The sequence below is a fragment of the Scylla paramamosain genome, chromosome 17 (genome assembly GCF_035594125.1).
Source record: "Scylla paramamosain isolate STU-SP2022 chromosome 17, ASM3559412v1, whole genome shotgun sequence".
In the NCBI taxonomy this organism is placed as follows: domain Eukaryota; kingdom Metazoa; phylum Arthropoda; class Malacostraca; order Decapoda; family Portunidae; genus Scylla; species Scylla paramamosain.
Genome location: NC_087167.1, coordinates 15,690,001 through 15,717,591, shown reverse-complemented (window position 1 = coordinate 15,717,591; position 27,591 = coordinate 15,690,001). Strand labels below are relative to the sequence as shown.

Below are 27,591 nucleotides of genomic sequence, written 5' to 3'. Positions count from 1 at the left end.
AGTGAAATCAGCAGGACCTTGTCTCTCCCAGTCACTTAAAACAAGGCGAGCTGTTTCGAAACTATTGACTCACTCATCTGAATCTGCTCCTTCTGCTTCGGCTTCATCCTTCCTACTTTCTGTACTTCCTGCAAATAATGAATCTTTCCCTTTCTTATTACAATTGTTTTATTGTTAATATGAAAATACATGTATTGTTGAATGTATCGAGTGCAAGGAGTTATAGATGACTGAACCAGAGTTCTGAATGACCGGCTCGTTAGGTCTGAATTGATTCGAGGTACTACGTAATCGAGACACGCTGCCAAACCAAGCCAGTCAGTCGTTTCTCTGTGCGTGTGTGTATAAGTGCCTGTGTGAGTTGTCCAGTCTGCCTCATCTGGGTTTGTGTTCACTTCCTATCAGGTGAGTGACTCGTGAGGGCGTTCATTGAAAACCTGACTGTGCTGAGACTGTGTGTCTGTGTGTGTGTCGCTATGATGTACTACTGTATGTTGTTTTACCTCGTGGCCTTGCTCTTAACTTCTTTTCTGTCTTGGGAAGTGCTGAGATACTGTCCTTGGTTCAGTGTCTTACTTATTTTACGTTCTTTCAGTTCCGTGTCATTGGATTCCATTTAATAACTGTATTCTGCGTCTTTCACGGTGGTTCTTTCCCTTGCTTCATCAACTGCCACGTCTTCCCTGTTATCTATCCTCATTCGTTATTCTCCTTACCATTCTACCCAGCAATATTGTCTGCTCTTATCGCTTCCTTCGTTTGACCCTCCTCCAATCATCATTATCTTCATCCTTCATCCCATCTCCTCTCATCCCATCGCATCCCATCCCATTCCTTTCTCTCCCTTGCCTTTATTGTCTAATCAGATATCGTCAAACACTGGTCCACGCACACCATTCGGTCCGCACAGCCTTTTCCAAACTTCCCTACACTGGTTTCCCGACCACCACTACTACCACTACCAATACGACCATCGATATAAGTTTTCCCTATCCAACTATCACCATCACACCTCCTATAATCTACCACTACTATCGTCATCACCAATATTAGAGGGGCAACGCATGTCGGTTAGGGGACAAATCTAGAAAAGCGAGACTGAGGTGGTTTGGGCGTGTCAGGAGTAGAGATAGTGTGTAATGAGGAGGATGTTGGAGTTGGATCTTACTGGCAGGAGATAGAGAGAAACACTTAAGGGATGGTTTACTGATACAGTGTAGAACATGCCTGCAATGGTTGTCGAGTGTGACTGAGGAAGACGCAGAAGAATGAGCGCGTTGGATACGGCTGATCCGCCGTGGGATCCCTGACGGTAACAGCCAAGGGAATATGCCACATACCACTATCTTATATATCTTTATCGCCACCATTACCAGACTCACCCTACTCACGTCGACCATGGCCACTAATTATGACAGCCATCACCACCACCATCATCCCCTGCCATTCTCGTCTCCCTTTCACCATATTCATGCAACTGATAAGGAGGAGGCAGTCGATTTACGAGGTAACAAAATTAATAACAACAAAAAACATTAGTCAGTATTACATAGCATGAGTTTCTAGTTCATTTTTAGTAACTTTTGGAATGGATAATTAAAGAATTTCATGGGTCGCTTAGACTAAGGTACAAGGAGAAAATAATACTTTCGCCCCTTTACGTTCAGAGGCCAAGTGCGTCTTTAATGTTATCTCGATGGGCGCCGGTGGTCTTCCTCTGCTTATACTGGCGCGGACGTGCTTGCCTTATTTTGTTTTCACATGGCGGTATCTCCCTAAGGTCCGTGCCACCCACAGTTGCTTCCCTTGACCGAGGCAGGCGAGTGTTGGGCGTATGGGTGATTGCTCGCCCTGACGGCAGGCGAAAAATCTGTTCCACCGGCGGGACTTCGAAGGTTATCTAGGCCATGTTCTTCCATATATTGTTGGTATAGTGTTGCCAAATTGTGTTGAGGATCATTTGCAGGCATCTTGTTTTTGCAGAACTAACATTCTATACACGCACAGTTTATTTATTTATTTTTCAAATGTGTAGAACGTAACACACACACACACACACACACACACACACACATTCCCAGACGTAATGTTTTACTGTAAAGAATGTGGCTTGTCACTCTAACCATCACAACTGAGTGATGATTTCTGAAACAATTGACTACATTGAATATCTCCTTTGAATCTGCTTCTTCCGGCTTCATCCTTCCTTCCTTGCGTAACTCTTCCAGCACACTACGGCGTATTTCTTTTACTTTTTCAGGCACCGTACGTACAATTTTAATCGTTAGCAAAGAATCGGCAGCGCTCATTGATGAATATCTTGTGAGCGAGGCGACCGTTAATTAGAGATGATTGAAGCAAGAGTTCGGGATGACTGGCTCGTTAAGTCATGATTGAGTCGAAACACTACATCGTGGAGGAGAGTTGCCACACCAATCCAGTCAGTCATGTCTCTTTGTGAGTGTGCGCGCGCGCGTGTGTCCGCTGTCCAGGATACAATATGTCTCTGCTAGTGTTCGCCTTTGCTTGGGTTCACTTCCCGTCAGGTGAATGTCTCCGGAAAGCGTTCATTGGACACCTGACTAGGAGCTGGCTGAGAAGGTTTGTGTCTCTGTGTGTATGTGTGTGTGTATGTGTCCTCCCATAATGTTGTGCTGGATACATATCGTCCTGTGTAAAGCTGCTGCCTGTTTGTTGTCCACTAGGTTGCTATGACGCTGCTGTTCTTTAGATATGTTGTTTACTGTACATATTTTTATTTTCATAGATTCAGTTTAGTATTAGTTGTGATGCATGGGGATACGTACAGTGCAGGATGACGCGCGTGGATGACAACACACGGGGTGGTGCCCTTCGAGGAATGATACACGTTCATGGGTCGCATAGTGTTCATAAAAAAAAAAATAAATAAATAAATAAAAAAAAAATAGTATACTCGTAAAGAGGAATAATATTTTTCACCCCCTTGTGTTCAGCGGCCAAGTGCATCTTTAGGGTTATCTTGATGGGCGCCGGTGGTCCGCCTTACCTTGGGTTGGGGTGGACGGGCTTGCTTTACCTTTAGCTTTATATAGTGGTTCCTCGTAAAGGTTCAAGCTGCTCACTGCCCCGAGCTGCTCCTCATGACCCGAGTCGTGAAGGAAGAATATGTGGCGATGTGAACGTGATGCACCATTAGATTCTTTGTACTGGCGGAACTTAAACGCCGAAATGACATTTAAGATCGAAAATATTATGTAATTATGCAGTCTATTCTTCATAGTTTTTTGGTTACAGGACACACACACACACACACACACACACAAATAATAATAATAATAATATATAATATATATATATATATATATATATATATATATATATATATATATATATATATATATATATATATATATATATATATATAAAAGTAGAACGGGTTCAGAGTCGTATATAAGATAAGCAGGCATACACCAGACTTCCTTCTTCATTCATTGCACCGTTTCACCTTCACAGAAGGCATCATCAGGCTAAAAAGATTGATAAATAAAAATAAGCACAAAGACAAATCATAAAATATCATATTTACAATAGTGACAAAAAAAAAAAAAACGGTAACCAAAAGGACAAGCAGAGAAGCAAAAAAAAAAAGACAAAATAACCAATCGCCAATAGCTTTAAATGACAGAAAAAAAAGAAGAAATCAGGCAGATTAAAGGTATGAAACTATGGACAAACCTTGTGTGTTCTTGCGTGTGATGTAATGAGGATTGGCAGCGTGGCAGTGAGAACGAGGTTAGTTACGAACCCTGAACCCCAAAGCTCCGAGCAGAGTTTATAAAAGATATAATTGTGATGAAGATAGTTGGTTACTTAATTCAGGTTTCAGGTGTTTAATGTAAATAGCTTCTAGTATTTTATTGTGTATACGTGTATCAGCTTTATGTAGCATACTAAAATCCTTCTCAGAAAACAGATGATCATGTATGTGAATGTGTTGTTATTGCTGAAAAGGAGGATGAGCTAACTCTTTGTATATATATATATATATATATATATATATATATATATATATATATATATATATATATATATATATATATATATATGTATATATATAATTATTATATATATATGTATATATATATATATGTATATATATATATATATATATATATGTATATATATATATATATATGTATATATATATATATATATATATGTATATATATATATATATATATGTATATATATATATATATATATATATGTATATATATATATATATATATATATATGTATATATATATATATATATATGTATATATATATATATATATATATATATATATATATATATATATATATATATGTATATATATATATATATATATATATATATATATATATATATATGTATATATATATATATATATATATATATATGTATATATATATATATATGTATATATATATATATATATATATATATATATATATATATATATATATATATATATATATATATATATATATATATATATATATATATATATATATATATATATATATATATATATATATATATATATATAAAATTCACTATTTAATTTTTACTCGCTTCCATCTGTTTCACTAGATCAGTGATTCTCAACGGGGGGAGGGGGGGAACACCCCGGGGGCGGGTGAGCACAGGACGGGAGGGGAAAAAAAAAAGATAACGGAAAATCACGGACCCACTGGTCCGTGGTACAAAGGAGTTGCAGCTGTTATGCCATGCCTCTGTTTACTCTGTTTACTTTTGTCTATCTATCTATGGTGGCATAGTTGGGGAGGGGCTTGAGTGGGTGGCGCAGGGAAGATGGGGCACCCTAACTGCTATGGGTGGTACCAGCTTGCAAAAGCTTGAGAACCCCCACACTAGATTATCGTTTCTGCCTTTCTTAACGTCATTACACCGAATAATTGAATACTTGTCCAGCTTTTCACTGTGGGATGCACGTTGCCTTGCTATAACTATTTTTCCAAAAAATACTTGTAATTACTGGAAAATGATACCCATTCTTTTAGACAGCATTACTACGATGATTGACGACTAACTTTGTATTGAATGACAAAAACAGAGTCCAACACTACGGTAACCATGCAGAAATCTGAGAGTGGATGTTCAGATTCAAAAGTTATTTTTCTTTTGTGCTGATGCTTCGGGCTGTTCTCCGAGCGTGCCATTTGTTTGTACTGAGAAAATGTGTGAAGATAATAAATATACAGAACCCAGAAAGGAAGGTAATAAATACACTGAACTCAGAAAGGAAGGTAGTAAGCACACAGAACACAAAGAAAGGTGAGCGAGCTGCAAAACTAGAACGCCACCTGCACTTTTCGTTCTGTCCTGGCCAACCTTGACCCGCTGGGAACGTTTGTTATTAGATCCCCGTGGCGCTTCGAAAATAGCACGGGGTCGCACAAAACTCGCTTGCAAGTCTTACATGTCCTTTTTTTTTCTATGTAAACAATAACACACACTGTTACTTACTATCATTTCTTGAAGCACCCACAAAAGTTTGTCTCCCAAGAAAAAAGGCATCATAATGTTTTTTAATTAATTTTCATGGACGTGTTTCCTGTTTACCGAAAAAAACCTGCGCAAATACTCCCATGTTATTCTAACTTGAGGAGGCAAAGGCAGGCTCGCAAAGAGACGCCTCAAGGTCGGCCTGCTCCCTCCAAGGACGGCCATTTTCGCCCCTAATACACGAGGAGTTTGATCCCCTCATTACCCGAGTCTCCAGGTCTTCAGGGGAGGGATGGTGGGGAGGAGGAGCAAAGTTTAAATTCCCACGACAACAAACATTATCTTCACCTTTAAGGACAACAGCTATTCCGCCCTGGCTTAGAGAGAGAGAGAGAGAGAGAGAGAGAGAGAGAGAGAGAGAGAGAGAGAGAGAGAGAGTAGACCTCATGGGGCGTGGAGTAATTTTTCATAATCATTTTCGCTCTGGTGACTTTTAACCCTCGTGTGTAGTGGCTGCGTCGTAAATGATGAAGTAATGTCGTGACGTGCCTTGCCTATCACAACTCCACCTTTAGTTTTCCCTCAGAATCGTTCACACTGTTAAAAGCGCCGTTCGCGGAATGTTGTTTCAGACACAGAGATCCCAGGGAGCCCTTGGCAGGTGCATAAAGGCCCCGATCGGCCATTTAACCCTTGCAGTCACGTCCCCGGAGAGAAGCGCTCCGTCATGTGAAATTATCCCCTATATGTTGTGCTGGCTTAGTGTGAGTGTATTGGCTGAAGGTTTTGATGCTAGCATATACTCTCTCTTTATCAAGTTCTAGATATGCGTAAAGAAAAATTGGCAAAATAAATAATATTGTATTATCGCAAGGGTTTGATGCTAGCATGAAATGGTTTTGTTATAATGTTTGCTCTTTCTTAATGGTATCCTCTGTATATAGACAAATGAGTAAAAACAATAATTTCGTAATCTCCTTTAGCATCATTAACGTATTGTAAACCTGAAAAGGTGCATGGCTGTATGGAAGGGATGACTGGACGATAATGTCATAACATTTCTGATGAATCTGGAAGAAATTGGAATTATGTGGAAATATGCGTAAAGTCTTTTGTCTCGAGAACAGTGATGATGATGATCAAGAACATGATTATTATCATCATCATTTTCTTTAATATAAATCAAATTTGAAAGAATACTTTTTGTTGTTGGTTGAACGCTTCTTATAATGTGCATGTAAACTAGGAGATATACTGAAAGTGCACCTCATCTGTTTACCACCTGCCGTGTTGTGGCTTAGGGGATTTTCTGGTTGCTTGTTACAGCAGTTCACGCATCCACAAACTATGCACGACTGCAGGATTAGTAGTCCATCATGCATGCCGGATGAAGGGGAATACTGCGCCATCAGTTAATAATGAACCACTACATGTGTAATCAGGTCAATAGAAAGAAAGAATATGTCATATGATGCATCCGTTATATCATATATTATATATCATTATAGAGATAAGAAGTTTGTGCTCATCTGAAGCCACAGGTATCTTGCTCAGCACACAGCGAGATGGACGAACCGTAAAGAAAGAGACTAGTGAGCAGAATGACACAGCGACCTCTTTACAGTAAGCAAATGTGCATTGGCAGATGTTGGTGAGCCTTGTTGACAATGAGGGCAGTGTCTGCTCTCACCTGCTTAATTAACCAGCCTTCCTCACCTGTCGACGGCTGGCCGCACAGGAGGGCGTGAGGGCAGCCAGGTGACTCCTGCATGCATAATTGATTCCATGATAGCTGCATCTATCCAGGTGACGCCCGCCAGGCCAGGTGGAGCCGCCCGTGGCCAGATAATGAAGGACGCCCGAGTAATTGATTTGCATCTCCATTCAGTGGTGTGCATAGGAGTGAATGGAAATCCATTGCATCTCTCTCTCGTGATATGATTTTTTTTTTTTTTTTTACGAATAAGAAGCAGTCACAAAACATCGTCAGTATTATTTGAGAGGTCTTTATAAAACTAATATTTTGAGAAATAGAAAATAAACCTGCCTGGTCGACTTGCGTGAAAGAAAGTAAGCTTGGGAGGTAAAGGAGGCAAGGCGTTTTGGGAGCAAGGAAGGTGAACAGAGTAACTCCTTCAATTATGCAGGACGGTTACTTTACAAGGCGAGGAGAGGCGCGGTTCGGGAGTTACAAAGTTTGTAACAACAATTATGGAAGATGACAAGTTGGACAGACGAAACTACAACAGACAGTTAAATAATAGTCTCTCTCTCTCTCTCTCTCTCTCTCTCTCTCTCTCTCTCTCTGAGAAAGCCGCATCTGATGAAAGGTACAAGTTTGGTTTCCTTGGATGTTATGAAATTACGTGTGACATTCAGATTGAATTATAACATCTTTTCTTATCCTTTTTTCGGACAAGATACACGTTTCGGCTGGCTCTAGAACTTAATTTTTTATTGTTATTATTGTTTTTGTTATTATTATATTACTATTATTATTATTATTATTATTATTATTATTATTATTATTATTATCATCATCATTATTATTTACCATTATAAGATTATTACTGACATTCAAACATATTCATAGTGAAGTGACATAATTCATTCCAATGGCAGAAAGGCTTCCAGTAATATTATTCATCAGTGGTCCTACTCACATTCACTATTTACCTACTTCAGTTTTAATGTCCTTTGTTATGAAAGTGAATTGCCAGGCTGCCCTTTGACCAATATTTCATAATTAAAAAGAGTGGCTGATATTTCATAGTCCTTTTTCAGTGAGAAGGTAATTCATTCCCAGTTAGTTATTTCCTTCAACCCCTAAAATCAATAATAATGAATAAAATATATAAATAGATAAATGAAAATAAAGAAAAGTCTCACTGACATTATTAAATCTCCTCCTGCAGAAATAACCAACAACTAACTCACTTCTCAAATTTCAACATTATAAGCTGTTCTCACTCAGAATTTCAACAGAGATACTTGCTATTCGCTATTTTCAGTTTTCATCTTAACCAAACACCTTCAGGAATTCTTTATCATCTATGACAATTTTTCTCCCTCGAGTATGTGTTGGCAGTGTACAAGAGCATCATCGGCTTATGCATGTGGTGTGCCTTTCATGTCTGCAGGGCGTGGACAACTCTACTCGCAGCGTTTCTAGGAAGGGTGGAGACATAGGCAATTCATCTCACTGACTCCCTCCTCTTTATCTGCCTTCCTTCAATCTCTCACTGTCCGCCGCTGTGTTGCATCCCTTGCTGTCTTGTGCCACAGCCCGCATGGTTACTGTATTTCCTATCTCGTTACCTACTAGCCTTTTTCGCCTCCTTACTGCTTCGTGGCATGAAACGTTCTTTAATTTCTTTATCTGTTCACTTTACTAACCAAGCTCTTTTTTATGGCCTTAAAGAGTCGAATATTTAAACCCGAATTGTCCAAACCTTTCTTTGGGATTTTCTGATGTAATTGCTTGAGGGAGAGGTTTAACTTTTTTTTTCACATAGGTGAAGTTAGCAAGAAGTTTGACCTAGTTGAGAGGGGAGAGAACAGGCTGTAAGAAAGTTTCAAAGGCATCAGATGGTTAATTTGTTACCGATTCACAAATGGGTGGTGAAGAGAGTAGTATCCCTAGGAAACTTCTTCGAAGGGAGGGTTCTATAATTCCTACAGAAGACAAAAATCGCACGCAAGTGCTAACATTTTATTTTGTATTCAGATCCTCGTTTACCTCCACAACTTTTAGTGTGAATGACCTAACAAGGCTACCGAGTATTATGTTTTATTGAGAACTTGGTGTGCTACTCCCTGGGGGCTTCGTTTTTCTGGTGTAGCAGACCTTCCTTGCTTATTTATTTTTTTAGAACACAAGAAGATAAGAAAATGAAGACGTCAACAGTTCCTGCATGAAATATATCTACCTATTCTCACTTATCATCATCATCCATAAATCGTCATTTAAAGCTTCCTAATGGCCCAGCACTACTAACCTGATTACTGGGTATTCCTTCATCTACCACTCCATTTGAGAACCTATTCCTTCCTATCTCATGAAGAGTGGGTTTCTAACTTTTTTCCAATCTTTTTCTCTTGGATGATCTCTCTACGCAAAAAAAAAAAAGATATCGAAGTTTTCAGACCAGTGTATGAAAAACGACATACAGCAGAACCACCACATGGTCTTGTTTTCACTTCACGCCTCGCCTCTTTACTACTTGTCTTCCCCTTGCCGGAGGTGCGAAGGAGAGTCTTCCCCTTGCCGGAGGTGCGAAGGAGATGCTACCGTTTACAGGTGCTGGTGGATTTTGTGGAGAAAGGAAACATTTTATCGGAAAAAGATTATAAAATAATAAAAATGAATGAAATAAAAATTAATAGAAAAGAATATAACGAAAAGGTCTCTCTCTCTCTCTCTCTCTCTCTCTCTCTCTCTCTCTCTCTCTCTCTCTCTCTCTCTCTCTCTCTCTCTCTCTCTCTCTCTCTCTCTTTCCATTTTCCCCTTGTTCCTTTATCTCTTTCTCTCTTTCCCTCATGCACAATGTAAATCTCCCCACCCTCTTTCCTTACACGCCAATCCTGCCTCTTCCCAACATTTCTCCTTTCCCCAAAATTTCTCCTCCTCTCAGTCTTTCTTCCATGTCTTCTATCCACGGTCTCAATGCTCTCTCTTCCCAATCCTGTAAGTTTTATACCACCAGTACCTCCAACATGTGTGTGTGGAAAGGAGATAGCAGAATAGCAGTTTTTTTTTATCTCTTTGTTGTCGCGAAAAGAAAATGAGAACATGTCTAAGCAGTCTTCGTTTTGTCTGCTAGTGAAATTCATGAAATTACCTTGTATTTTAATGTTTACAGTTGCAACTTAAGCATAAAATAGTGAGGTGGAAAATATTTTAAAAAAGTGATCGCAAAAGGCCTTAACGTTCTATCATTATCTGTGACATTAATATCTTACACCAAACCTTTTACTGTTGATTTGGAGGTTTGAAGACAATTGGTCTTGCTCTTTACTGTGGAGTCAGTGATGAATATTGTTTCGATATGTGTTATCCAGCAGAAAGTCGAAATAACTACAAACAGACAGAAACAAACACATTTCCACCAAGATACTATCAGGTTCACAGTGAATTTTTTTTTTTATTAAACCAAATCATGGTTCTAATTTTTTTGAAGGTTACTGTAATATAAGTTAAAAGTATCTTGTAATGCAAGAGGCATCAGCTGACAGAGAAACTAGTCGATGTAGGATGGAAGCTATTGACGATCATGAATGATTTACAAAGATTAATAGTAATCTGCTGCAACAACAAAAAAAAAAAAAAAAAAAAAATCAATGAAACAATCGTGAAAAAAATATACAAGCGAATGTCTAAAAATGGGAAGGAGAGAAAATTGAAAAATAGTTATATGGAATATTTCTGTGGCACTGTGAAACTAATGTGGCTAATATTCAGTGAAGGACGAATGAAACGAAGGAAGAAAAGGGGAATTATGGAATTCTGGTGAAATGATGTGTACATATATAATACAGATCCCATAAGTCCCAAGCTAATGAAAAAAAAAATCTTAGTTTGATTAACAGTTTGATATTGTGAACTTAACAGAAAGTTGTATACTTACCTCGACTAAGCGTTGTGTGAAAGCTATAATGCCTGGAGGTAGAAAGAAAAAAAAAAACTCCCATGTCAAAATGTTAATAAAGTTCACAGTGAGGAAGAAAGCACTAACAATAAGTCTGTATACCACCACAAACTAGTTTCAGAGAAGAGATTGTAATAAGCTGAGAAGTATGTAACTTAAAAGGTTTGGCAAATTCACAACGTTAAGTAGCTGTTTGAAAATCTAATCTTACACTTTACAGGTACAACTAGCAAAGGGAACACATATCTCACACGTCCTCTTTGCTAATTGGAAGAGAAGAAATTTCTTTTTTAATTTTGGTGTTAAGAATTTATGATGACTGCATGGTAAATTAAATGCTACCACAAAGGATAATAATCAGTGGTTTATAAAAGACTGTTACGAGTAACAGGATTATAAATTTGGAAATTGGCGACGTTAATCACATTTTCTTTAGATGCAAGTATTTTATGTACCACGTAGTGTCAAAATTAAAATGCTTGATTGCCTATAATTTCAAAAGCGAAGACAGATATTAATGAAATGACGACGTAAGCATGTGAGGAATATTACCAAGGGCTACAGAACCACTGAGTGTGCAAAATGTGAGCAGCAAGGGATGAAACTGACGAAAAGAAAATATGCAGACGTTTGCAACGGGGAGGAGAAAGGAAAAAAGATAACAAACACATTTTGGCGTTCTGATGTAAAACGGAACTAATGGTTGGACGAGGATAACTATCCTGTGAAAGTTAAAGAGGGAAGGAAATGTGAAGGGCACTTAAATGTGAGAGCGAGATAGAGACGAACATGTAATAGACACGCCAGAATAAGAAAAGATACAAACATGATGGAAATAGAAGGGAATTGTACAAAATGCCATATCCCTCCTTCATTACTGTAATAGTAAAGTTAAAGCAGAACGTATTAGACTAAGGAAATATGCATATAATCGATACGCCAGAATGGGAAAAGGTAGAGTCATTAAGTATACAATGAAAATAGAAGAGAACAGTGCATAATATTGTATCCCTTTTTCAGTACAGTAATAGTAAACGACACAGCACAGAGCGTAGTAGACAAAGTAAAGGTGTAGCATAGATAGTGATAGATACTCGTACACCGGAATAAGAGGTTACAAACATGAGATATAAGAGGGAAATAGAAGAGAACGACATAATATACAGTTTCCTTTCATAAGTACAGTAATGTTAAATTTAAGAGAGACAGAACAGTACATAGTAGACAAAGGTAAAAGGTACACAAGCCTGAATAAGGGAAGCTACGAACACGAAGAATAGGATGGTAATGGAAGAGAATTACACGACATATATCCTTCCATCAGCACCGTAATAATAGTTAAAACGAGACCACAGCAAAGAAGAGACAGAAGATACTTTTAAAAGACGAGAAGGGAAAGTGTGAATTTTTATGAAAATTTTCTATCTGCATATACGAAAAGTGACAAGTGAAAATAGAAAGTCCCAAAAGAACTCTACCCATAATGGAAGACACGTGCTTGAGCAAAGGGAGGAGTAAAGCTATGCAAACATGGATTAGATGAAAAAAATAAATAAATGATCTACTCGACTGTCTGAAACGTGAGCTAAGGTATTGAGTACATGTGTATATTGCATGAGCTAAGATACTGAGTACATGTGTATATTGCATTTCCTGGTTCCTTAAGTCGAGAGAAATTGCCACTTTTATGCAGTAACGTCCTTACTTTACCACTGAAAAAAAAAAAGAAGCCGGAGATCCAGTCAACTACAGAGGAAGTCGTGTAAAAAGGAGCAGAGTGCATGTCTGCAGACCAAACAGCTGAGTTATTGAATCATGGAACTTGTTACCGAAAGGAGATTGTCTGCAGGGAATATACACAAATTTAAAGCGCATGATAAAGTAATGCTACGAGACAAGTCATCACGAGCTTGACTCAATCCTGAGCAAATACACAAAGAAGAGTGAGTGAGGGGATGATTTCACACACACACACACACACACACACACACACACACACACACGAACACACTTTCGAAGATCTCAGTACTGGAGATAAGGTATGAGATGAAAGATAATTGTTTATGAAATCATAGGTCGTTTCTTACATCAATGATAGTTCATTACATGACAGATGCACCATCCAGTGAAGAATTATATCTTCATTCTGGCTCTTGTCATTCCTTTGGTGGACAGTCTGTTCTTGTTGGACTTTAGTGACTGTACTTGCCATGCTAATGCTGTAAATGGGGAATATTAAAGAAGCTAAGGAGGATATCAAGAGGGAGATCATGTCAACCTCCTCCTTAACATCATGCAGAAAGACAGATGTCCCTTTTGGCCTATTCTTACGATTCATGAGAACGACAACTGCTTTGTGGTTATTAGTTCTCATAAAACACGAGTAAGTTCCCAAACTGTTATAGTGCTTTCCTACTTATTTTCTTTTCGCAAGTTACCTCAGAGAAGAGGAGGAAGAGGAGGAGGTGTACTTACCTTGACATTTAGCGGAGCGACCTGTCACAGACGAGACCATGTTATTGCTTCTTTCAAGACTTGCAAGAGCAACCTGCATGGTAGCAGACCTGCAGCATCAGGAACATCATATTATCCTATAGATGCATCACGTTAACGAGGTTATCATCAGCTGCGCCGTAACCGCTTTGATTGAAAATAAAAGCGATCACATTCACGGCGTGCACAGCTGTAATGAGGCATTCGCTCCGGTGAATAGCCTTTAAAAATAATATGAACATCCTTGTATATCTGTGCTCAAAAACTTTTTCACATCATTTTCAGACTAAAATTATGTTCACTCAGTGTCGGAAGTCATTAAATTATCAACAAGCATAAGTTTGGGCCTCTAAACACTCGAAATAGTCAAACACGAGCAATGTAAACTTTCGTAATCCAGCAGTTAGTGACACTACACCGTGCTTTACACCAGTCATATGATTCTCAATGAAATGTTGAGCAGATGCATGACTTGGAAATTACTCATTGCATTTGGGGAGAAAGGGAGTAGTAAAATAATTATAGCTGTGGTTGGGTACTCGGGCTTCTACATGAAGTAGATATTTTATGTGACAAGGCGATGATATTACGGTTATTACGTGGTCACATAGATTGAGAGGGTAGTGTAGAAAGAAGTATGGCTTGCTCTTTCTTATTAACGTTTACCTGTAAGACTCGTGTTGGCAAGTAATGTCATAACTACCAGATGCCACTTAATAAAACTCATCTTGTGGTTAACTTAGCCTCTTGATGTACATAGTGAAATTATTATACGATTCTTGTGAAGTTAGAGCATTTTTATTCTACAAAAAATGTTTTTTTTTTTTTTTTATATATAGATCACTAGCATTTCGAGTGTTCATTCAATGGACTTCCTCTTTCAGTGAGCTTTTTTATTTCAGAGGTCATTTTTCCAGTGGGCATCTTCACTGTTATTTTTTTTTCCTTAATTTTTTTTTCCTCGGTTATTTCTTCACCAGTTTTGTCATCCTTTGTTTGAGCCCCTCTGACATGAAAAGTCTCCTACAGGCTTGTCAACTGAAAAATAGTAGGAATCTTAGGAATGTAAATCTGTACAAAGGGAGTATCAAGAAATCTCAGAAAATAAACTGCCTCTCTCTCTCTCTCTCTCTCTCTCTCTCTCTCTCTCTCTCTCTCTCTCTCTCTCTCTCTCTCTCTCTCTCTCTCTCTCTCGCTCTCTGTTCTCCTCCTCCTACTTCCTTTTTTAGAACGTCATTTGGGCGGAATATATATATATATATATATATATATATATATATATATATATATATATATATATATATATATATATATATATATATATATATATATATATATATATATATTTTTTTTTTTTTTTTTTTTTTTTTTTTCCATTCATTTTGCCCATAGCCGGTCTCCCATATTCATGAAAAAAGGAAAGAAAACGCATTACAGGACCATTCTAGTGCCTCGTTGTCCTGTTGCACCATATACCATCCTTCACTATAAGAATGGTAAGACCACTCTACCAATTTTTTTTTTTTTTTTCTGAACGTGCCTAAATGCATTTCTCCCTGTTTAATTTTTAGTAACCTTCGCTCGTCCTTCCCACCTGTTCTCCAGCGGCCACCTGCTTTGTTCTTTGTCATCCATTCACATCACCTGGCCCGCGTCGCTCACCTGCTCCCACCTGCTCCCCTCACTCTCTCCCTCCGCTGTTCCCTCACCTGATACATTATGTGAAAGTATCCAGTAAATTTTCAACATTTTTTTTTTTTTAACCCATCCAAAATACTTCGTCATTTTTTTCTTAATACAAGTGATTATATGACCATTGGATGATGCGTGTAATTTATTGAAGTGTTTTTAGGGTGATATTCATTTGTATGGCTTCTAGCGTTTAGTACTTGGATATCTACATCATTCAGTTTTATTTTATTATGAAGCATATTTTAAGCCTTTATCTTTTGTAGCTGCTTGAATATTGTAAATACCGTAAAAACTTCCTGCTCGCCTTAGTTTTTTTGTCCAAAGAATTTTTCCTTTTCTTAAATACCTGACTAATGAATCCCGCTGGGCATTTCTATTGATCACAGAAACATTTTCACATACAGCCTCTCTCATCCTCCTGTACGTCGTTCCTTTCGTTTCCGTTCACCAGTTTTCCTTCCATCCTAGCTCGCATGGTATTCTCAGTTTTCTCTTTCATATATCTTCATTACCTACTCATCCATGTCTTTTTTGTCTCTTAATTCCACTATTAATCTTGTACATATAATTCTTTCATTATCACATCGATCATCACTGGCGTCCTGTCTTAAGCGTCCTCACAACTCAATTTTTCCATTTATTTATTTATTTATTTGTTTAATTATTTTATTTATATGCTTTTATATCCATAGGTACGCCTCGTCACTGTTCATACATACAATTTTTTCATTCTTGAATTCCTCTATTTATTTCTTTAATCTTGTACATATAATACATTCCACCGATAATCATTGCCATTCTATCCCTATGCGTCTCCCAATTCATGACATTCTCCATTTTTTTTTTTTTTTTTTACGTTTATATCCACAGTCATGTCTCCTCATTACTCTCCTCCACATCCCTTCAGCCACTCTTCTACCTAATTCATTCTCTCCACATGCTTCACACGTTCTACCCATCATCACTAACATTCCCTATCATATTTTACCGAAGTACCCTCGCAATCTTACTTTCTCCTTCGTATCTACGAATCTCTCATCTCCATTGTTCAACCTTACCTGTATCGAGGCTTTCAGTTCATCTATCCCGTTATTCCCGCATCCCTGACTCCACCCATCATTACTGGCATTATTATTCATGTTCTTCCCTCCTCTCGTTCACCTACCCCTTCTAGCATTCTTTCTTTGCGTCCTTCTATCACCAATACACCTTTTATGTTCCTACCACCTTTTCTCTATCACGTGTCCTTCCCAGCATCCCTTCCTTGCATCCTTTAGTTCCCAATTTACCTTGCATGTTCCTCGCTCATTCTCTAAGTCGCAGCATCAGCGTATACCTTTCAACCTCATCCAACAATCTCTTATCACCTATCCGTCCTGCATCACTTGCCCGTATTCTTCAGCCACCAGATTCATTCATGTCCCTCCCACCTTTCCTATGTCCCTTACCCTTCCACCATCCCTTCCTAGCGTCCTTCAATCACCTTCCCTAAGTCGCCAGTCCCTCCCAGCATCCCCTCCCCACGTTCTTCAGTCACCAAATCCATTCCCACCGCAGACACGCCCCAAGAGCAGTGTTACGCCTGCCTTTTTCTTCCACAAGGAGTATAAAGGCTGTGGCGGGCGGGGCGTGACCATAGTAACTCCTGGCCATAAGAAGCAACTTACTAGCCAATAAAACGTGACGAAGGGAAGCGACCACAGCCACGCAGCGCCCCGACCCTGGCCTGGATGGGAGTGGGAGTGACCCGTGAGAGGGGACGGCGGAGGAGGAGGAGGAGGAGGAGGAGGAGGAGGAGGATTAGGAGAGAAGGAAAAAGGAAGGGGAGGAGAAACCATTCATTGTGAGTTTTTGTCAACGAGATCCTTGCGTTTATAATCGTTTTTCTGGGCAGTATTTATTGAGATGAAAGTTTTCTAATGAGAGAGAGAGAGAGAGAGAGAGAGAGAGAGAGAGAGAGAGAGAGAGAGAGAGAGAGAGAGAGAGAGAGAGAGAGAGAATATGTTATGGAAGGGAAGTTTAGCGGCCAGAAAGGACTATAAAATAAACACTGACTTTTCTTTACTTCCTCTGTGTGGCTTTTGTGGAAGGAAGGGCGGTCAGGACATGATGGGAGGCGGTGGCGGTGGCGATGTGGAGGCGAGCGGCGTTCAGGCGTAAAACTAAATGGCTTCCTGTGTTTTTTTTTTTTTTTTCTACCGTGTATATTGACAGGATGGAGATACTGAAGATGTCTATGTGGAGGACCGAATTATGTTGGCAGTCAAGATTAGTAGATTAGTGAGAGAGAGAGAGAGAGAGAGAGAGAGAGAGAGAGAGAGAGAGAGAGAGAGAGAGAGAGAGAGAGAGAGAGAGAGAGAGAGAGACCCTGGAAAGAAAAGATAGGAGAATTGGATGAGAATAAACGAAAAGACAAAATCCTGATACTGGAATTGAGGCTGAAAAAGAAGATATGTTATGTGTTGGTATCGTTAGAAGGAAAGGAAGGAAAGGAAGGAAGGAAGGAAGGAAGGAAGGAAGGAAGATAAGCGAGGTGAAAGAAAGAAGTAAAAAGAGAAAGTGAAACATTGGAGAAAGAAAAGGAAAATAAGGAAAACTCCAATATATATGTAACAAAATGGATAAGAGAGCGATTGGAGGTATTAAGGAGGAGAAAAAGGCAAGAGGAGAGGCTGAAGGGAGAGGGTCGGAGTGGGGGAAGGGAGTCTACTGGAGGAGGTATAGGTAAGGTGAGGAAGAGGAACCTTGTGTCTCACGGGAGAGGAACTGGGAGAGTTAGCGGTCAGGAAAGGGAAGAGGAGCGCATAAATCAGAGAGAGAGAGAGAGAGAGAGAGAGAGAGAGAGAGAGAGAGAGAGAGAGAGAGAGAGAGAGAGAGAGAGATGGTGGAAGGAGAGGACTGTACAAACCCGAAACAGTAACCTTGAACTAGGAGAAAGACAAAACCATAATGTAAAGCAGCACAATACACCTACGAGTATACTAGCCTTCTACCCCCGTTATCTCTCCTTTTTCCCTCTTTTCTCCTTTCCTTTTCTCCCTTCCCATCCTTACCCTCCCAAGGTGTCCAAGGCACGAATAAAGTGAACGGGGCCAAATTTACATGAAATGCTGCACCTCGACTCGTATAATATTCGCGTGCAAATTGGCAGCTGATGAAAGCACAAGATAAATAAACTCCTGTGAGAACAGGGGCAGGACAGACGGATGTATTAGAGGGGCGAATGAAACAAAGGATGCAATATTGAGTTTTATAGTTGTTGGGGTGTATGGCGGATATGTTTTTTTTTGTGTGTGTGTGGTAGAGAGAGAGAGAGAGAGAGAGAGAGAGAGAGAGAGAGAGAGAGAGGGAGAGGGAGATCGCGCGTCTGAGGCGGGTTAAGAGAAAGGTTATTTCCTTATCATCCCGAATTACGACAACGTTCAGGCCACAGTTGTCACGATAGCGACGAACAATGGCGAGGCTTAACACACACACACACACACACACACACACACACACACAGTAACACTTATGCCACGTCTTTATTTCCCCTCTTCCTTCGCTCGTTCCTTTCTCCTTTCAGCCCCATGATATATTCGAGCAGCGGGTTCAGAGAGAGAGAAAAAAGTGAATATCAATGACCTTAACGCGGGTGACACGCGTGTGCTTCTGGGGGTGATATGGAAATGTAATTATCAGTGAAACGTGGGTGGTGTGCCCTTGCCGTGAGTGGCGGAGTGAGTGACGTTACTACTGTGTTACTTGAGAAGGGGTGTCAAACTGGAATGACCTGAACGGGTAGTAAAAAAGGATAAGAATAAATAATTACGAAATCGTGCCGCTCCTGTCGTAACGTGATGTTTTATTTTTTTCATATAAATTCTGTTGCCCTTGACCAGTACCCCTCTTACATAAAAAAAAATAACAGGAAATCATAGAATTCGATCTAGTCCAGTGATTCGCAAACTGTGCTCCGTCACTATCATCAAATAGCGCCGCGTAATATTCCTAGATAAGTTTGTGTTCTTAAATTTGTGTCTTCCAATAGGCCTGCATTACACTGACTAGGGCTGGTACGCTGTCAGAGTCCGAGATGTGCCTTTAATTCACTACCGAGCAATATAATTTGAAAACCACTAATCTACTGAGATCATTGCAATGCTACACTTCTCTGGAATACATGAACATCTGTTGTACGTATAAGAACGCGGAAGTTGTGATTACCCTCCCCTTTTATATTTATTCTCTTTTACATTCAGATTGATGGGAGTGATTATTTCCTAGTAATGCGTTATAACTCCAGGCTCTTCATTAATAATGGTGATATTTTTTAGCACGAAACACCTCGCGAGTGTAGAATAAGGTAGTGTGTGTGTGTGTGTGTGTGTGTGTGTGTGTGTGTGTGTGTGTGTGTCTTGAGTATTAATTTATAAACTGATCTCGGGAAACCAAACCTGGACGATGTTTGGTGGTTACAATGTGACAATGTTGCAACTCTATTAAGCATTTGCAACGAAACATCTATCGATCAATGAACATGTCTTTGTCTGCTTGTGTAAGTGTGTGTGTGTGTGTGTGTGTGTGTGTGTGTGTGTGTGTGTCCGCCTTTGGGTATGAGCTAAAATACGTCTCTGCGTGTTGCAATATTTCACATAGAGATTGACTGCCTTTCCTTTGATCATGGAGAATTGCTCCTAAATTTTTAAGTATTCCAAGAAAAAAAACTCATACAAAATTCAAAATATATTGAATTCTGTACACTAATAATCGTTAGTGGAATAATTATTGTCACTCAATATACCTTCCAGGAAAATATTCTTAACTATAAATACTTTTTGTGGGTAGAAAGACTGGATTGAGATTTAAAATAGTCATCGAGCTCTCCAGTGCATTGTTCTTGCCTTGCTTGGGTGCGAACTCAATCAGGCATGGGTGAGGAAAGGTTCGTAGGGCATGGGTACAAAATGGGTGGAGAGAGAGACTTGACAGAAGCCAATATTCTTAAACGCTCCGGGCTTTCATCAGGACTATTTTTTAAGGTATACAGAGATGATTTATTGTGTTATCCGGTGTGTTTTTCTTACTGATGATAGATAATTCTCATTAAACTGGTTGTTGGGAGATTTTTTATTATTGGTGATGCAGAGTTCTTATTAAACTGGTTCTTTGGATTTTTGATGATGCAGAATCTTAAACTATCACTTAAATTATTAAAACGCACATAACAGCTCAGCAACTTTCAAATCGAGTCCCTACTCTTCAACACATTGGACTTTTTATCAGGAATATTTAAAACTGATTAGTTATATTCTTGATAGTGTCTTTTTTATTTTTTTATTGACGATGTAGACTCATCGAACCATCAGCAAAACACGAAAACATCTTTGAAAACCTCATGAAATTTCACCGCAGCCTCTTTAAAGTAGAGGTAACACACCAACACGTTTAGAAATACTGACCAGATTAATATGGCGAAGAGGGAGAGGGAGGGGAAGGGAGGAGTTAAAGAGCGGTGGTGAGGCTTGAGTTACCTGTGGAGAGACGCTGGTCGACAGGTGCGTGGCTGTTGTGGTAATTACCTGATACATATCATTAGAGTGAGTCGAGGAGTGGTGTGTGTGTGTGTGTGTGTGTGTGTGTGTGTGGAGCAGGAAGGGTTAAGGGAGTCAGGGCGAGGGCGGGGAGTCGTAAAGTAGGATACGTGTGAATGATAGGTGAAAGGTATCGGTGAGTGTACTAGTGACCAGGACTGAGTGATAGCACAGGTGGTGGCGGCCTCAAGTGTGTGTGCAGAGGACGATATGGCGGTGATGGTGGTGGGTGGTAGTGTGAAGTGATGCGAAGTGATAGAATTGACGGTGGTGGTGGTAACAGTGATGGCAGGAATGCATCATACATGAGGTGCTATTAAGAAGAAAATGTATCAACACTGGCGTTTGTTACTGGTAATTGCAATATTGACTGGAGCGTTCAGTTTTAATTCACTGACAGTTTTTTTTAAAGAGGAAAGTGATGACTGTGGAAGGAAATGGGAAGGGAATGGTTGGGCAATGGTCCTCTTTGGCGGTGGTGGTTGTGGAAGGTAAACTTAAGAGCTGATGGTGGTGATAGTACTGATGGGTTATAAGGGTATTGGATAGGTATCAGTAAACGGCGTGAGAGTGAAGGAGACTAATAAGTGCGGCTGAGTGGAGTGGAGTGGAATGGAGTGGAGCGGAGCGGAGGGCAGTAATAAAAGGACTTGTGTAATGCTGTTGCTTCGAAGATCCGTCATCGTGAAATATTGTGGAGTGGAGTAATGAGATATACTAGTGGTGGTGGTACTGATGGTTATGGTCGTGGTGGTGGTGGTGGTGGTAGATGTGCATTGTTACAACGGTTATTTTTGTTTTTTTCATTTCATTCTATTATTCTTCCCTGTCTCTCTTCCCCTTATTTAGTCTTTCTCTTCTTGTTCCCTAGTTTTCGTTTCCCTAGTTTAGTTTCGTAGGTCTCTCTCTCTCTCTCTCTCTCTCTCTCTCTCTCTCTCTCTCTCTCTCTCTCTCTCTCTCTCTCTCTCTCTCTCTCTCTCTCTCTCTCTCTCTCTCTCTCTCTCTCTCTCTCTCTCTCTCTCCACATACGTAAAGGAAGACCAATACTACAAATACAAAATCGTTCTCGTTTATGTAGTTGAACGTGGCCGCGCAAATCCCCGGTCTTAGTGATGTAGGTTGCATAGGTAAGAGTACTCGCGGGAAATGAGTTATAGCTGATACTAATCAACAGCAATATTGAGTTCAAACACTTGCTTGCTGAGAAGGTGGGCGTGCGGGGGATGGTACGTGTTTGCCAGAAGAGACGGTGATGATTCAGTGCAGAGTAACTTCATAATATATATACATATTGGCTGTCTGTCTGTGTGTGTGGCTCGGTGACTGGCTGGGTGTGTATCTGTCTGTCTGTTTGGCTGGCTGTCTGTTTGGCTGGCTGTCTGTTTGGCTCGTTGGTTGTCTGTATGTCTATATGCATGAATGTATGTTTCTCTCTCTCTCTCTCTCTCTCTCTCTCTCTCTCTCTCTCTCTCTCTCTCTCTCTCTCTCTCTCTCTCTCTCTCTCTCTCTCTCTCTCTCTCACGGCAATAGAAAAATATTTAGCCATTTAATTATATATCCTAGGCCTAACCTTGAAACAGATAGGGAGTCCACGTCACGAGGCCTAACAAGAGAAAGTCACTCTAACATCCGCATCGCAGTGACCAATAATACCGTGGCGTTACTATTATACTCAGTGCTGAAGTGGCAGTGATGGTCTGGATATGGGGCGCCTTCCCTGAAACTGTGCTGAAGACTGAAGATTGGTACGTCTCAAATCGGAAGGCAGGATTTGGTAGAAAGTTGGGTAAAGTAGACAGAGTAGAGGTAAGCTAATACTCCCTCTCTTCTCTCTTTTCTCCTCCGTCCGACGTGGCGAGGCAATCGTGATTAATAGGTGAAGGGAACCAGAGAAAATTGATAGGGCCCTTGGTGGCTGGTGGCAGGGAAGGGCCGGCAATATTACGTGGTAGTTGGTGAGCAGCGGGGAGGTGTGTGCCAGGTTCACCTTGACTCTTCCGGGGATCCCAGAGTCAACAGATGCTGGCGGGATGTTTATGTATTCTTGTGCAGTCTTGTAGGTGATGAGTACTGATGGCGGTGTTGAGATGTCTTGTCGTGATGCAGCAGAGGGAATAGATTATTGATATTGTGCTTATCATGGTAGTGATGATATTAATGGTGATGATTATTATTATGGTGATAATCATGATATAGTATTAATAATACTGAATGATAATGATTAAATGAATATGCAAGTTAGCTTTCCCCACATACCAAATCCATGAAAAATAGACGAAGCAAATAAAGGAAAGTTAAACTTTGAAGAAAGAAAGCGTTTTTAAAGTATAACAAAATAAATTTGATTTTTAGAATGCTGAATGTTACCTAAAGTCTCCTGTATAGAATCTCTCATGAAGTCAGGCGTGCTACTCGTAATACTCGTATGTATATAATATCATATACATATGTGTAAGTATGTGTGACTACGTTGTGCTATATACAGATGCTCCACCATCAACAAAGTAAATTAGCTGTAGTGGAAACCATGTAGGACTGTAGGTAATTCAGGAATGCAGAAAGGAATTAGCTCCCTTGACTAAAATATGTAACAATAATGAATATAACTTGTAACTTACAAAATGCTATTTTCTATCATAAATATTCCTTAATGGAACCTTAGATCACTCCCCTATATTGGTATTCATCATGTCTCATTATTTTGCTTTCCCCTCTCTTTATTGGAATTCTGATTTTTTTTCTTGTATTCCTATTTTAAAATGTATAATACTTCAACAGAAAAAAGTAGCGGCAGCGATCTAAGATTACGTTAATCTGTCTTAGTTTGATTTCGTAAACGGCTTGAGGATTTTAGAGCATGTAATTGTAGGCAAATGTAACCAGTATACAAGTATTGACTAAACGCGATAGCCTCTATACACTGGAGTAAACCGTAAGATTTTGTTAGATATTCTGAACTGTTTTCTTTCCGAGAGTTTTCTAGAACGTCCCTCCCCAACACACACACACACACACACACACACACACACACACACACACACACACACACACACACACACACTACACACACACACACACACACACACACACACACACACACACACACACACACACACACACACACACACACACACACACACACACACACACACACACACACTACACTCACACACACTACACTCGCACACACTACACTCACACACACTACACTCACACACACTACACTCACACACACTACACTCACACACACTACACTCACACACACTACACACACACACACACACACACACACACACACACACACACACACACACACACACACACACACACACACACACACACACACACACACAGCCTAAAACAGTCTGCCAGTCGCCATGACGACATTCCCGTAGTTGTAGTAAAAGGATGTGCCCTGAAATAATACCATTATTATGCACTCATATCGATAGATCTTTTAAGTTTGGGTGTTTCCTGGATCATTTTAAAAATTAGCAATAGTGTTACCAATAAAAAAAGAAAACAGAGGAAACACTAACCAGTTAATTACAGGCCAATATCATTGTTATCAGTATTCATAAAAAAAATATTTGAAAAAATATGCAACACTCAAAGTTTCTTGAAAGTCAAGCCGTGATATCTTGCTCCCAGTATGGTTTCCGTCCTCACTGCTCAATTGAAATTGCTATTTACCACATAACCAATAATTTATGTGAAACATATATGATTGGTTAATCAAATATCAAATTTAATCAACCAACAAATATTGGTCGATTAAATATCAAATAACTGTTTTCCGTGACCTTTCAAAAGCTTTTGATGCCTTACCATATGATGTACTACTGAAAAAAATTGGAGGTCTACTGAATTCGGGTCGCAGCGTTGAAATGGTTCTACAGGTATTTAAGTACGAGTAATCGCAAACAATTCATACACTACAACAGCCACAACTCTCTATGCAGGGAAGTCACAATAGTTTACCGGAGGATTCTGTATTTGGTCCTGCCTTATTTGTATGTAAAATCACATCCCTTCATTTTCTGATAAAATTAGATTCATGCTCTATGCTGACGACACTAATGTTAACATGTAAAACGGAATCTTCAATGATCTCGTCATCAATCTAATTAACGAACTGCATAAGTTATCAGTGTGAATAAGGGTAGTTTTAAATCCTGGGAAAAGTGAACACATTATTTCACACCATAAAGGTCACACAGCTGATATAGAAATGAAATCGGGTAAGATCATAAACAGAGTGAAGGAAATTTTGTTTCTCGAAGTAACACTGACAGTCGTTTACAAAGGAAAACCTACATTGATAAATTAAAGTAAAGATATCGAAAATAACAAGAATACTTTACATAAAGATCCCTTGATTCTCTTAACACCTATAACCTAAGACAATTTATCCCTTGTATACCCTCACCAAATATGTCGTTCGGCTGTATGGGGTGGAACTAACAAAACAAGGCTACACACACTAGCACTAGCACAGAAACACATTTTACGCATAATTACCTACCGAGCATATAATGACCATACATCCCCAATATTTAAAAGGACTTTAATTTGTTGACATTTTCTGACATACCCTTCCACCAAAGTAGCGAATTTGTGTACAAGCCATTAGATAGATAGTTTCCTATCAAGCTCAAATGTTTTCCAAAGACGCCATCACTCGTCCAACACACAAGGTGTAAATCAAACTCTGACCTTGTGTCTAACCTCACAAGCTCAGACTCACCTGGCCTACCGAGGAGCTAAAATATGGAACTCGTTAACCACTCAATCCCCCCTCTCTATTGTCCTTTAAGCAGACACTAAAACGGTCTATTATTGATGAATATTAGTGTGCGTGCGTGCGTGTGTGCGTGTGATGGGTGTGCGCGCGCGCGCCCACACCCATCCGGGATGAATAAATTTATATATGTCTGTGCACACATGTGTGAAGATCCTTGCCAATAAATATGTACACCGGTATGCACATGGGAATACTTATCAATGTAATTCTATTTTATTTACACACACACACACACACACACACACACACACACACACACACACATATATATATATATATATATATATATATATATATATATATATATATATATATATATATATATATATATATATATATATATATATATATATTACACTTGAGGATATTTATGAATAGGTTCTTAATATGTGTGCCGCAAATGTTAATATTGAATATGAAGCCAATGTTTTTCAACAAGGATCAGTTATGAAAAGAAACACGGGCTTCTTCAGAAGAATATGGCTCGCAGGCCAAGTAGTCCTAATTATAGGGATGCTGGAGCTGTAGTCTACTGTCCTGAGGAGTGTTGATTGTTCCCGGGTCGTGTTTTCCGTCTTCTGATTGGCCTGTCTATCTGGATCATGAGTCCTGCTACGTGACTGCTGCACGCCACTCCCTGCCGTGGCGACCTGTGACACCACATCAGCCCACACAATGTATTAACTCTTTTATTGATACTTTTAGTAGCAGTTATGTATATTGATTCTAATGCTTTTCTGTGCTGTAGGATGATACCACTTTTTAGCACTTTCGCTTTCACCCACTTTGGCAGGTGGCCTTCTTCGTCTATATGGTTCACTAATGCACTACTTTCCCTATGGTGCCGCAAATCCTCTTTGTGCTCACGCAGCCGTGTTGCCAAACCTCTACCTGATTCCTCGTAATATTTTCGGTCGCACCCATCACATGGAATTTTAAACACTACACTTTTCTCCTTGACGGCGTGCGCCTTTTTTATGTCGCCTGTCTTCGTTCCTGCGGCGGTCACTATGCGCGTATCTGTGTTACACAGTGTTGTGCTGAGTGTACGCGTTACGTGTGAGTGAGGGACAATTAAATATTTCACGTCTGCACTTGCCCTCCTATTCGGGACAATTTCCCGAGCTTTTCTCTCGAGGATGTGGAGTAAAACCCATCGGGTACTTGAGCCTAGAGAAGGTGCTCCGTATGTGTTTCCAATCTCCTCCTTTCCTTCCATCTTCGCTCTTTCTCTCTTCATACTGCACATCCACCTCTTCCTTCATCACGCTCCTCTATACACATGTCTATATCCTAGCCAAACTAAAGTATTCGAGTCACAGCCCGTGTTTCCCTCACCACCTTCCACAACTAGCCACAATGTTATCACAAGGATTAGTTGTTAAAATCTTAGGACAATATGTCGGCTAAAGAGCTTTTGTTTCGCTAAATATCATGCCAGTAGTATTTATTCCTTTGTTTACGTATGTTTGCATTCGGCAATTCTCTCTCTCTCTCTCTCTCTCTCTCTCTCTCTCTCTCTCTCTCTCTCTCTCTCTCTCTCTCTCTCTCTCTCTCTCTCTCTCTTTCGGCTACAAGCAATGGCAGGTGTGATCATCCATGATAGTGAAAAAAAAAATATTGCAATCATTGATAGTGGAACACGGCAGACCAGCCAGCTAATGGTTGCTAATACGTTCACTATAGAGAGATTAATAGGCAGCCTTGGTGGCCGCAGTCGTCGGTGTGGGTAAGTGGTACAGCATATTAGCTACTTGATGATCCTGAATCGTGCTTTACAATGGAAAGAAGCTAGTAGTAGCTTTAAGAATGGGGAAGTAATAGTAGTACTAATAATGATAGCAGTAGAAGTAGTGATGGTGGTAGTAGCAGTAGTAGTAGTAGTAG

General features: G+C 39.6%; 1 long non-coding RNA gene across 1 annotated transcript in view; it reads left to right on the top strand.

Annotated features, from left to right (window-relative positions):
* The first annotated feature begins 323 nt into the window (after positions 1–323).
* Positions 324–27,591, top strand: part of LOC135108255 (uncharacterized) — a 138,763-nt gene continuing 111,495 nt past the window's right edge. The window contains exon 1 of the long non-coding RNA XR_010272178.1: positions 324–405. This is a non-coding gene — a long non-coding RNA (uncharacterized LOC135108255). The remainder of the gene's footprint in view (positions 406–27,591) is intronic.